At 44.4% G+C, this 12,056-nt stretch overlaps 1 long non-coding RNA gene across 2 annotated transcripts; it reads right to left on the bottom strand.

The window, feature by feature from the left end:
• Nucleotides 1-252: 252 nt before the first annotated feature.
• On the bottom strand, nucleotides 253-10,468 carry LOC128413735 (uncharacterized). Of its 2 annotated transcripts, none has more exons than XR_008330420.1 (5): nucleotides 10,219-10,468; nucleotides 5,601-5,669; nucleotides 2,622-2,716; nucleotides 817-901; nucleotides 253-539 (listed from the first exon to the last, which is right to left on the bottom strand). It is a non-coding gene; the product is annotated as an uncharacterized LOC128413735 (long non-coding RNA). The 2 variants fall into 2 exon arrangements; XR_008330421.1 differs by having other exon boundaries at nucleotides 5,601-5,664.
• Nucleotides 10,469-12,056: the final 1,588 nt, after the last annotated feature.

The following is a 12,056-nucleotide window of genomic DNA, read 5'->3' as shown; positions in this document are numbered from 1 at the left end:
TGGGCCATCCAAAATAAACACTTGTGGTAAGAGGCAAGTCTGTATAACTTGTCATTCACCTTTAAATCATGGGGGTTTGAGGGTGAAGAAATATTTGTTTGGGTTGCTTAAATAAAGAAATTCAAGATAATAATTTGACCTTTGAGGCTGGTCCATAATTCATTGCTTCCAAGACAGTCTATTTTTGTTTTGTTTTTTCCCCTGTTTTGTTTTTATTATACTGGTGCCATAAATGGTTATCTTCTCTCCACACAGTGTGACAGTAGTTTAATTCCTGATGCTATGAATCAGGGATGGAGCTGGGTCGATGACAGAGAGTTAGTGATTTACAATAGACCAGGCACTCTATAAAAACCTATGGCAAGGGGTTATGAGTTATCAAGATGTGCTGAGCTGGCATCCGTGGTCAGCAATATGCAGGGCGATGGAATCTCGCCTCTCATGGCTGCCCAGCATTCCATTACTGCCTGTTAGCCTCTTGAGCGAGAGCCAGCGAAGGACGGGCGATGGAGGGAGGAGTTCTCAGAAGGATCTGACGGCTGGAGAAATGGAGGGGGAACTTGTGAGGGAAACAAATGGCAAAACGGTCACGCTGTCAAGACCCGCCGCAGCTCATAAATCTAAAACGGGAAAATTGTATGTTCTGGAATATTAACAAAGCTGTTTGGACAACAGCAGCAGACTGAGGGGCTGAGAGAGACTCCCAATTATTATTTTTCTGCAACGGCCATAGTCCCATGTTCTGGCAGGGGGTAAAGCTGAGTTTCTAGGAGGTTCCAGGTTTGTTCTCAAAATAGCCTTGGAGATGGGCCTTACCTTATATGCCCAGAGGCTTCTGGCATGATTGCCAGGATCATGCCTTCCTCAGCATGCTGAATGTCTCTGAGCACCCAAGGCTACCCTGAAACAAACACCAGTAAGTGCAACCTTGTGATGCCTTTCTTCATAAACTCAGAAGCTACCAGAAAAAGAAGGGAGCAGCGATAGCGCCATTTCCGGAGTGGACTGTGGAATCCATTCTGCCCCCTAACCCACTTGCATGATTTTGGTGGAGCAGAATGCAGTGCTTTTTCTTTCTTTCTAAAATAATGTTTAGGGGTACAGTGGTACCTCAGGTTACACACGCTTCAGGTTACATACGCTTCAGGTTACACATTCCACTAAGCCAGAAATAGTGCTTCAGGTTAAGAACTTTGCTTCAGGATAAGAACAGAAATCGGGCTCCGGTGGCACAGTGGCAGCAGGAGGCCCCATTAGCTAAAGTGGTGCTTCAGGTTAAGAACAGTTTCAGGTTAATAATGGACCTCCGGAATGAATTAAGTACTTAACCCGAGGTACCACTACACTCTCATTTTGACTCAAGAAAATCACCATTTTATAGTTCAAATCAGGAAAAATAAATACAGTAAATGGACAAAAGTATAAAGATTCACAAAATGTTTAGGGGTATGTGTACCCTGTGTCCCCCACCCCAAAAAAGCACTGGCAGAATGTAGAAATTATATTCTCTACCAAAATGTTTTGGAACAGAACCAAGCAGTTCAGATGATCCCTTTCACTTTTGTTTCCTCAATGGCATGAACACACACCTACAAGAGACAGTTCCCCTGCGGCTCCAAAACAGTATACAGTGGTGGTGTTGTTTAGTCATTTAGTTGTGTCCGACTCTTCATGACCCCATGGACCAGAGCACGCCAGGCACTCCTGTCTTCCACTGCCTCCCGCAGTTTGGTCAAACTCATGCTGGTAGGTTCAAGAACACTATCCAACCATCTGGTCCTCTGTCGTCCCCTTCTCCTTGTGCCCTCCATCTTTCCCAACATCAGGGTCTTTTCCAGGGAGTCTTCTCTTCTCATGAGGTGGCCAAAGTATTGGAGCCTCAGCTTCACGATCTGTCCTTCCAGTGAGCACTCAGGCCTGATTTCCTTCAGAATGGATAGGTTTGATCCATGAGACTCTTAAGAGTCTCCTCCAGCACCATAATTCAAAAACATCAATTCTTCAGCGATCAGCCTTCTTTATGGTCCAGCTCTCACTTCCATACATCACTACTGGGAAAGCCATAGCTTTAACTATACGGACCTTTGTTGGCAAGGTGATGTCTCTGATGCTCTGGAGGTCCGTTCTTAACCTGAAACTGTTCTTAACCTGAAGCACCACTTTAGCTAATGGGGCCTCCTGCTGCCACCGTGCCGCCGGAGCACGATTTCTGTTCTCATCCTGAAGCAAACCTCTTAACCTGAAGCACTATTTCTGGATTAGCAGAGTCTGTAACCTGAAGCGTATGTAACTTGAAGCGTATGTAACCCGAGGTACCATTGTATATACAACCAGGACATGGAATCCTGAGCTTCAAACACTCTACATTCTGGAATCTGAAAAACAAAGCAATTGGAATAGCAGTGCCTCTCTGTATGTTCGGTTATCATGCTTAAGTGAATGATTCAGCCAAGGATAAATACACAGGTCTAGTTCCTTTCAGCAGGAGAGATTTAGGGAAAATATCTGACAAACTTCTAAAGGAAATCAGTAGGACATAAGGTATTCACATCCACTTTGTGGAGATTAGGCAATGAACATTTTGCAACAAGATTGCGCAGTACACCACTATGCACATTTACCTGGGAATGAACCTGATTAAACAACATGGGACACTTATGAGAAACATATATGTCGGATTTGGCTGCTCTTGTTGGAAGTTTCTTCCTCTTGTATTCTGAGGAGAAACAGCATGGGAAAAAATATTACACAGTTTTATCTTTACAAGAAGCAACTAAAGTTAATTATATGACAAGAAGCTGAGAGGGTCTGGGACTATCACTGTCATCTCAAGCCTGTCTATAGAACTGAAAATTCCAATATAGCCATCAAATAATCCTGCTCATAAGAGGATATCTCTTAATTTCAAAGGGGTGTCTGATCCCCACACGTGTGGTCTTTGAAGCAGGAGAGGTGCACTGAATGGATGGGGCAAGAGGCTACGTCTCACTTCGCTGCCATGCTTGGGGGTGGGGAGTATAATCTAAACTAGGCCTTTATTTATTTCATGGATAGAAAAATCCCATGTAAACTTTTACATAGTTTCAGGGAGCTTCAGTTTATGGCTCGACTTCAGTCTTCTTTTGCTTCCTTTCTTCTTAGTGGGGTTGTCTCAATGACTGTAATGTCTTTTGAAGGGACAAATTGGTGAGCCCAACTATTAGCTGGGTGACATCAAAGAACATTAATCTTTTGTTCTATAGCAAGGCCAATACCACATTAGTGCATTTCACCCAGTCATTATTAAGCCTGTAGCCCAAGGGTGTAATAAATGTTTTATGGCATGCAAACCAAGGTAATGGAATGCAAATTCCACAATATATCCTTACATTTATTTTCTAATAGAATAAATGATGACGTATTCTCTCCAAGAAAAAAGGCCCGAATGGGAGGACTAGCTCAGAAATTCGGAAGGGGCTTAAATACAGACTGCCCCTGTCCCCATCTAAGGGTGGCAGGAAAACAGGGGGTGCAATCCTGTGCCTCGTTAGGGTGCATGAATCCCATTGGCTTCAAGTAGCTCTGTGCAAGCTGCCTACTAATTTGCATTTTGGAAAACCATTTATGCTTTTAAGTGCATCTGTTTCCCTCTAGCTCTATAATGTAAACATCCTGGATATATATGCCTGTGTGAATACTGGAATCTTACATTTTAATTTCTAATTACATTTCTCCCTCTCATTTGCTCTGTAATGTATGAGAAGCATTAGTGGTAAGCATAGTTTTAATACAAGCCAAGGAGAGGATTTCTGCCATCAGAACTTGTCACGATACAGTGGTACCTCGGGTTACATACGCTTCAGGTTACAGACTCTGCTAACCCAGAAATAGTGCTTCAGGTTAAGAACTTTGCTTCAGGATGAGAACAGAAATCGTGCTCTGGCGGCGTGGCGGCAGCAGAAGGCCCCATTAGCTAAAGTGGTGCTTCAGGTTAAGAACAGTTTCAGGTTAAGTACGGACCTCCGGAACGAATTAAGTACTTAATCCGAGGTACCACTGTACTAGGAGATGCCTTTTAAAATGCAACACATTTTACATTTCCCCACCCACCTTTGAAGATGGGTGCGCAGGGGTCAAACAGGTGCTTTAGCACATGCTGCTGTCCTCCCTTGGAGCAAGGCCACTGGCTATAGCTGGAGTAGGAAGGCTGGCTGGCGGGCAGGCAGGCATGTGTGTAATAATGAGGCAAGCGAATTACCTGCCCTGCTGCCAGTTCACAACTTCCCTGTGCCCGAGACAATTGCTCCCAGTACATTTCCAAGCACAATGCTTCAGCCCTGTATACCTGAAGGAGCATCTCCACCCCCATCGTTCAGCCCAGACACTGAGATCCAGCACTGAAGACCTTCTGGCAGTTCCCTCACCACAATAAGTGAAGTTACAGGGAACCAGGCAGAGGGCCTTCTTGGTAGTGGCGCCCACCGTGTGGGAAGCCGTCCCAGCAGATTTCAAGGAGATGAGTCACTATACAACCTTTAGAAGACATTTAAAGGCAGCCCTGTATAGGGAAGCCTTCTAATGTGTAATGTTTCATTATGTTTTTATGTGTGTTGGAAGCCGCCCAGAGTGGCTGAGGTAACCCAGTCAGATGGGCGGGGTACAAATATGATTAGTATTAGTATTGCCTCAGATTGACTCGTTATATTGAACGTCTTGCCTGATAAGACATTTGTGCCATTTTGGTCGGTACTAACTGAGGATTTTGGAAGCTTTCCTCCTTGCTTTTGGACCAACACTTTGCTTTTATACATGGAATTGTGACCTGAATGCGCACACTAAATTTCACTCCAGTGTTTCCCTCTTCAGAGTAGGCATTGCCATATCATCAAACCTATAAACGAATAGCAAACTCATGCTCTTGAGTTATGATATGTAGGCAAAAGGTGTTAGCACATTCAGAGGGACTGGAACCCCTAGGTTTACAGACACAGAAAAAGGTTTTAGGGGGGAAACAACGAGGGTGGAGTGAAGAATCTCCCCAAAACAGTCCAATAATGACTGAACATGCTGTTGTGAGGGATGGAAAATGGCAAAGGAGGGGGAATGGAATGAAGTATGCTGGAAAAGGGCTTCCCTGGTTAGCTGGAACATGAAAAACAAGCTCTTCCATACACAACTTTTAGTTGCAGCTCCCACTTGGTGCAATGTATTTAGTGACTTTTCCTCTACCCCTTGAAATGTGGAGTGTGTTGATCTAGTGTTTTATTCTAGGACAGAATATTGTCTTGAGCTCGTATACAGTATAAAATTTCATTCTGGTATCTCAGTTTTAAGGTGCAGTAGGTACACTGCAAGCCAACATACATAACTGCAAACAGAGTGCCTATCAGGTAAGGTAAACTTCACTTCACTGACAATTAATATATTTCCTCCTTCCCCTGGGATAGGGGAATACAAAATGCATAAAGCAAATGCCACCAAAATACCCTACTATTGCTAACTTGTCAGCTGCAGCTGTTGGGAGTTCTAGTGCATTTCATTGCAAGTTGTCTGGATTAGTCTTTGGGACTTGAGTAAGTCATTTTATCGGTCCCTAAGAAATGGTTTCATTTTATCCTTACCTTGTTTCCTGATGATGTTCAGTGCTTTTGATGTGGCCTAATAGAGTTCCATGTTCATTCATTCCTGTGCTTCTCGGAGAGAAATGCAGTCACCAAGAGAATAAATTGTGTTATAGTACAGCATCCAAGTTGATCCTTGGGAGTGATAAGTGAGTTCTAAAGCAGCGAGGGCAGTCAGAGTTAATAAAGGGGGAATGGATGGGCAAAGTTTCTGAGCCGCTCTGGCTTATGGAGCTCTGCCTCGCTTGAATCCCAGTAAGTGGCAGTAACACAACAAGATCACACAGATGCTCAACAGGAGAACATTTCATCGCTCCTTTTAGCAAAACCCACGAGTACAGAAAGGGTTCACAGGTGAAGGTGTTGGAAGTGTTGTGATGCAACTCAGCTTGGACAGGAGACTGAGATGTCTGCCTGGGAAAGGGTAGAGAGAGAGAGGAACCTCCAAGTTTCCTAGACTATCCTTATTGACTGGCCAACAACATCCAGCACCAGGTTCTCAAGATGATTGAGAGGGCCCAACCAGTGGTGGAGGAAGGGGGCAGGGGGGCGGGCCACCCTGGGTGCCATCTCTGAGGAGGGTGACAAGAAGGCACCCTGTAGGGGGCTCGCCCTGCTGCTGCTGGGTGCGGCAGTGGCGCAAGCAGCCACCATCGCGCCGCTGAGGATCCCACCACTGCCGCCACGAGCAGAGGATCCCGCCACCATCCGTATGGCGCTTGAGCGGCACTGTCGGCAAACCGCCCTGAGGCGATTGCACAGTGCCACTACGTACTGTGCATGCACATGTGCAGTACGTAGCGCCACCGTGCATGCGCCACTGGGCAGTTTGCCCCCCCCCAGGTGCTGGCAAGCCTTCCTTCACCCCTGAGCCCAACATGATGTCCTCACGTAATGCACATGACATTGCGCAACGTCCTGATACCACACATATGACGTTGTGAGGAGCCAGGGGGTGGAGCCGAAAGCATGATGAACATTGAGAGGACATCGCCCCCTAAAAAATGGGGGGGGGAGTGGCTCAGCCTCCAGGAGCTAACACCCAGTGCTTTTTCTGGCGGTACGCATACCCCTAAACATTTTGTGAATCTTTGTACTTTTGTCCATTTACTGTATTTATTTTTCCCAATTTGAACTATAAAATGGTGATTTTTCTTGAGTCAAAATGAGAGTACCCCAACCTTTTTTTTTTTTTAGAAAAAAGCACTGCTGACACCTATTGCTGGTGGATCCTCAGCATAGGATAGGAACATACCCTAAAATTATTTGCTTCATTTAAAATGTGAGCAGGTTTTCTCTGAGAGCAGTTTATACACCAATATTTAATTAAGGTTTCTAAAATTATTTAGTTGAGTGTGCCAGCTATTAGATCCTATGGAAGCATCTTGTTCTCAGTCCAATGGTAAAGAGTGCATGTACCGGTAATTAAAAACAAGCGTGCTCATTACCATCAGATGATTGTAGGAAGTTACAGGTACACAAGCTAATAGACAGGCAGCCATACAGATGACATTTTAGAGATTAGGGCCTAACCCCCAAATTCACTGTAGTTTCTCAGTATTAATGCTTTAAGTATTTGGCTAGAAGGCCCAAAACTTTTATTAACTACAGTGCTAAAAGCTATCATGAAAAAAAATCAATTAACACCTGGCGTTTTATTTCAAAATCGAACAATTAAAACAGTCTTTGGCATGATGTAACCACTCACTGTCTCAGTAGAGGATTTACTGAATATCTGATATGGGGTGATGGCCTTTGAAGCCAGCTGTTAAAAAGCACTTAAATTTACTGCCCGCTTTTAAAAGATTTTTAAAAAATAATTGTTGTAAGACATGATGCTAAGTTAGCAGTTATAAACCCGCCCTTCATATAAATTAATTCACGATGGCATCTACTTCGCTGTGAAAGTCAAGGCAGCTATTTGGGGGAAGAAGGTTTCAGTTTTGCTGTAAATTAAAAAGTGCTTAATATCCAAAAGGAATATTTGCGTCACCTTGCGCTTTGAGGGAAGAAGGAAAGTTTATATGGGAGAGAGGAATCCATCTTGACAAGATGTTGCAATGAATTCCCTGGCCTCCAGTCTAACAGCATAGCTCCTGTTTAGGGCTCCAGCCAGTCTGGGATAGGAGCCTTGGGGTGGTGTTTGGCATATTCCACCTCCTTTGCTTTATTGTGCTCTATATTGCAAAAGGCTCAGGGCTGGAGCTGGCAGCCAGTTCTCAGCATGGGAGTTGCATTGGCATAGAGCTGACGTGTGGAGTTTAGTGAGGGGAGAGAGAACTTTAAACCTCCCTGGACATGTTCCCCCATCCCAAACTATCACTTCCAAGAGCAGCATCCCAGTACCCGCCCCCCATTTCCATCTTTCTCCCCCTTTTCAAGGGACACCCTATCGGACTGTGGCCAGGAAAGCATTTAGTCTAGATCCTCAAGTTCAAAGCGGGCCTCAAGTTTAGACACTTGTTAATTTTTTGACATTTGATCATATAATCATAGAATTCTAGAGTTGGAAGGGACCCTGAGGATCATCTAGTCCAACCCCCCGCAATGCAGGAATATGCAGTGGTCCCATGCAGGGACCGAACCTGCAACCTTGGGGTTATCAGCACCGCGCTTTAACCAATGGAGCCAGCATCCCTATGAAGAGTTGGCGGGGGGGGGGATTATGTACAGTGGTACCGCGGGTTACAGATGCTTCAGGTTAAACACTCCGCTAACCCAGAAATAGTGCTTCAGGATGAGAACAGAAATCGTGCTCTGGCGGCATGGCAGCAGCAGGAGGCCACATTAGCTAAAGTGGTGCTTCAGGTTAAGAACAGTTTCAGGTTCAGAATGGACCTCCGGAACGAATTAAGTACTTAACCCGAGGTACCACTGTACAGCACATTTGAGTGTCCTTTGCACTTCCTGTAGAATTATCTCATGTTATTGTTGCAACAACCCTGTAAGGTAGGCCACTAATATGAACTCGATAATACAGGTGGAGAGGGCAGACTAAAATGAGAGGCGATGAGTTGCTAAAAGCCACCTACCAAGCTCATGTGAGTGGAGACACTTGAATCACGAACTTCCCAGCTCAGTTTCTTAGCCGCTATACTTCACTAGCCAACTTGTTAAATGTCAGGAGCCTTTAACTAGCATGTGTGCAAAAAGAGATTTTTGGGTTTGCTTCATCAACTGTGAAATTTAAATGTAATCACCCTGAAAAATCCCTTTATTTGTATTTTCGGCAGGGCACTTGCACTTGCAAACACGGAGTATATTAATCATGGCTTCATCAGCTCGTTCCAGTGACGGCCAGCATTAACCTTTGCTAAGTGATCAGTTGAACGTGCTTGCCTTCCCAGGTGCCAAAGCCACAATCACATTTACTTTGAGGGTCTTTCCTTAGGTTCAGCAAGAAAGGAATCTTTCGTCTCCTTCTGCACCTCTGATTACAATGACATTTTGTCAGTATCCACCCAAGAGGATGGGGGAAGAGGAAGAGGAGAAGGGGAAAAAACCTGAAGATACAAAATTGAATCCGTTTTGAGCCGGGATCCAAAGGACAGTGGATTGAGTTGGTTATGGTGGACCATGGTTTTCATGCATCATAACCATAGCTCAACCCTCATCCTAGTAGCCAACGTCTGCTGCCTTAGCCTAACTAGAGGTTCTCATGTCAGCCATGACTCTTTGTCTGTGCGATGGGCGGCTGCTGTCACCCAGTGCCGTTACTGCTGATGCCCTGGCTGTAACCCCTTTTGTGACCCTCTGATGAGGACCCACCCACTTTGTCATCATACCGTATTGGCCTGAATATAAGCCTCACTTCCCCCCCAAATTCCAACCGTGAAAAGTTAAAGTGTGGCTTATATTCGTGACCTTACAAAAATTGGCTTTTATGATATCACTGCTGAAACAGACATACGATAAAACGGAAGGGGCGAGTGCCTGCAGAAATTTAAGGGAATGGCGTATATTTGGGTATGGTATTTTTCCCCCTCCCCCCTCCCTTTAAATTTTAAAGTTGCAGCTTACATTTGGGTGCGGCTTATATTCAGGCCAATACGGTAGGTGGTTGATTTCATCTCTGCTGCACTGCTCAAGGAGCCTTCAGGACGGGGTTGCTGCCATGGGCCTTATGTGTCTGTGCCTTTTAATGAACTGAGAATTGTGAAAGGCTTTGAGTCATGGGGGCGGCGAGAGTGTGTGAATGAATTTGGCAGTGCTTGGTTTATTTTTTGGTTCTTATTTTGTTGCTGCTGGTCTACTTCAAAGTTGACTTCCCTGCCTTTCTGCCCGATGATGATGATGATGATGATGAATTGAATTTATAAACCTTCCTATACCCAGAGGTCTCAGGGCGGTTCACAGAACAAAATCAAAATATAAAACCACAAAGCATATAATCAAAATAAAAAACAACAACCCAATACCCCCCCAAAGCCCCCACCCCAAGCTGGATGGCTTTCTGGACTCAGACACGAGTTTGCAGTTGAGGTGTTCAAGCCTGTTGAAGAGTGTTGCAGTTAAGGTGCTTTCAGACACCTCTGTATTATGGATTCATCCTGATTTGTTTGTGGGGAGGTTAGATGACGTTGCATCAGAGCAAGTATTATCCCACAAAAAAGCCTACCTTTTTGGAAGTAGCCTTGTTGTGCAAGAACTCAACTATCGCGCCATCTGTCCTACACATTTAAAGCAGCACTGTACCACTTTTTAAACAATTGTGACTTTCCCCAAAGAATCCTGGGAAATGTTGTTTGTTAAGGGTGCTAGGAGGTCCCTTTTCCCCTCCCAGAGTTACAGTTCACAGAGTTCCATGGGAAAAGAGGGATTAACTGTTAAACCACTGTGAGAATTCTAGCTCTGTGAGGGAAATAAAGGTCTCCCAGCAACTCAGCACCTTTAACAAACTACCCTGACCAGGTTTATTTGAGGGAAGCTGTGACTGTTTGAAGTGGTATATTGCTGTAAGTGTCTAACAGAATTCATTTGATTTTTCTCCCACCTCCAAATCCCTTAGTTTCCTGTCTGTAAAATGGAGGCAGTCTCCCTGCAAATATTCAAATATGTGCAAATGTTAACCTAAACAGCTTCAGCCCTGTATACCTGAAGGAGCATCTCTACCCATAGCTTTCAGCCCAGAAACTGAGGTCTAGCTCCGAGGGCCTTCTGGTGGTTCCCTCATTATGAAAAGTGAAATTATAGGGAACCAGGCAGAGGGCCTTCTCGGTAGTGGTGCCCGCCCTGTGGAACACCCTCCCATCAGATGTCAAGGAGATAAGAAACTATCTGACTTTTAGAAGACATCTGAAGGCAACCCTGTTTAGGGAAGTTTTTAATATTTGATGTTTTTGTGGTTTTTAATATTCTATTGAGAGCTGCCCAGAGTGGCTGGGGAGGCCTGGCCAGATGGGTGGGGTATAAGTAATAAATTATTATTATTATTATTATTATTATTATTATTATTATTATTCCATGCTAACCCTCTTGTAGTTTTGTCTTAGCACTCATGGAATTGTCCACCCATGGACCATCATGGTCAATAAAAACCTTTGTTTCTACAGCAGCCAAGAAATGCTTTTAATATATTTGCAAAGCTAGAAATGCTCTAATTTTGTGTGTGTGTTTGTGAGGGTATATATGAAAGCACAATTACATCCAACATCGTTAATTCCTGCTACCCCTCTCCCTTGCTTTTCTGCAATTTGGATCTTTGATTATGGTCTAAAATGCTCTGTGCCACAAAATAGAGGGCTCGATTAAGCTGTGCCTTACCAGCTGTAATGAAGTAATTTAAAGTAAGAGAGATAATATGTTGCATCAACCCCCGCCCTATTAATACAGGCCAGATAAGTAGGCACACCTCTGAAGACATCCATTTATCTAGAATGATAATGCTGTCATGCTCTTATTGTGCTCTGGCACAGCTCAAAAGCATTCTTGAAAATGCTTCACAAATGACACACGGCAGATAAAAAAAGTTGATACACTGGCATAGGGAAAAAAGAAAATTAGGTTCCGTGATATTGTTTACTGGTTCAACTTACTTTTGTGTAGATGTCTGATGCATGCAAGTCATAGAGATAGACCAAACTGTTCATCAGGCAGAACGCCATGATTCTGCAGCCGTTATAGCCCCCTTGGGACACAACTAATAGCCAAGAAACCTAGGCAGGCACTCAAGGCACCACCATTTATAAGGCACATCGAATGCCACTTCTGGTTGCCTTGCTCGAAGCTTTCAGCCCTTGGGAATGCTAGTATGAACATCTAATCTTGAGATGAGGGGTGGTGCCTCATAGGTCATGGGACCGAATCTTCCAGTTTCCAAAGAGAAGCCAAGCAGAGCCTGAGGGGAGCAGAGCCTCCGCTATTCCTTCTGGGACAGGGTGTAGCTCGATGAACATGAGAACAGAACTCCTTCCTCCAGAGTCCCTGAAAATGGAGGCTTGAATCCTGAAATCCTGA

This window comes from Podarcis raffonei, chromosome 5, assembly GCF_027172205.1.
Source record: "Podarcis raffonei isolate rPodRaf1 chromosome 5, rPodRaf1.pri, whole genome shotgun sequence".
NCBI lineage: Eukaryota > Metazoa > Chordata > Lepidosauria > Squamata > Lacertidae > Podarcis > Podarcis raffonei.
The sequence above is the reverse complement of the archived record's forward strand: the minus strand, read 5'-3'. Positions and strand labels throughout refer to the sequence as shown.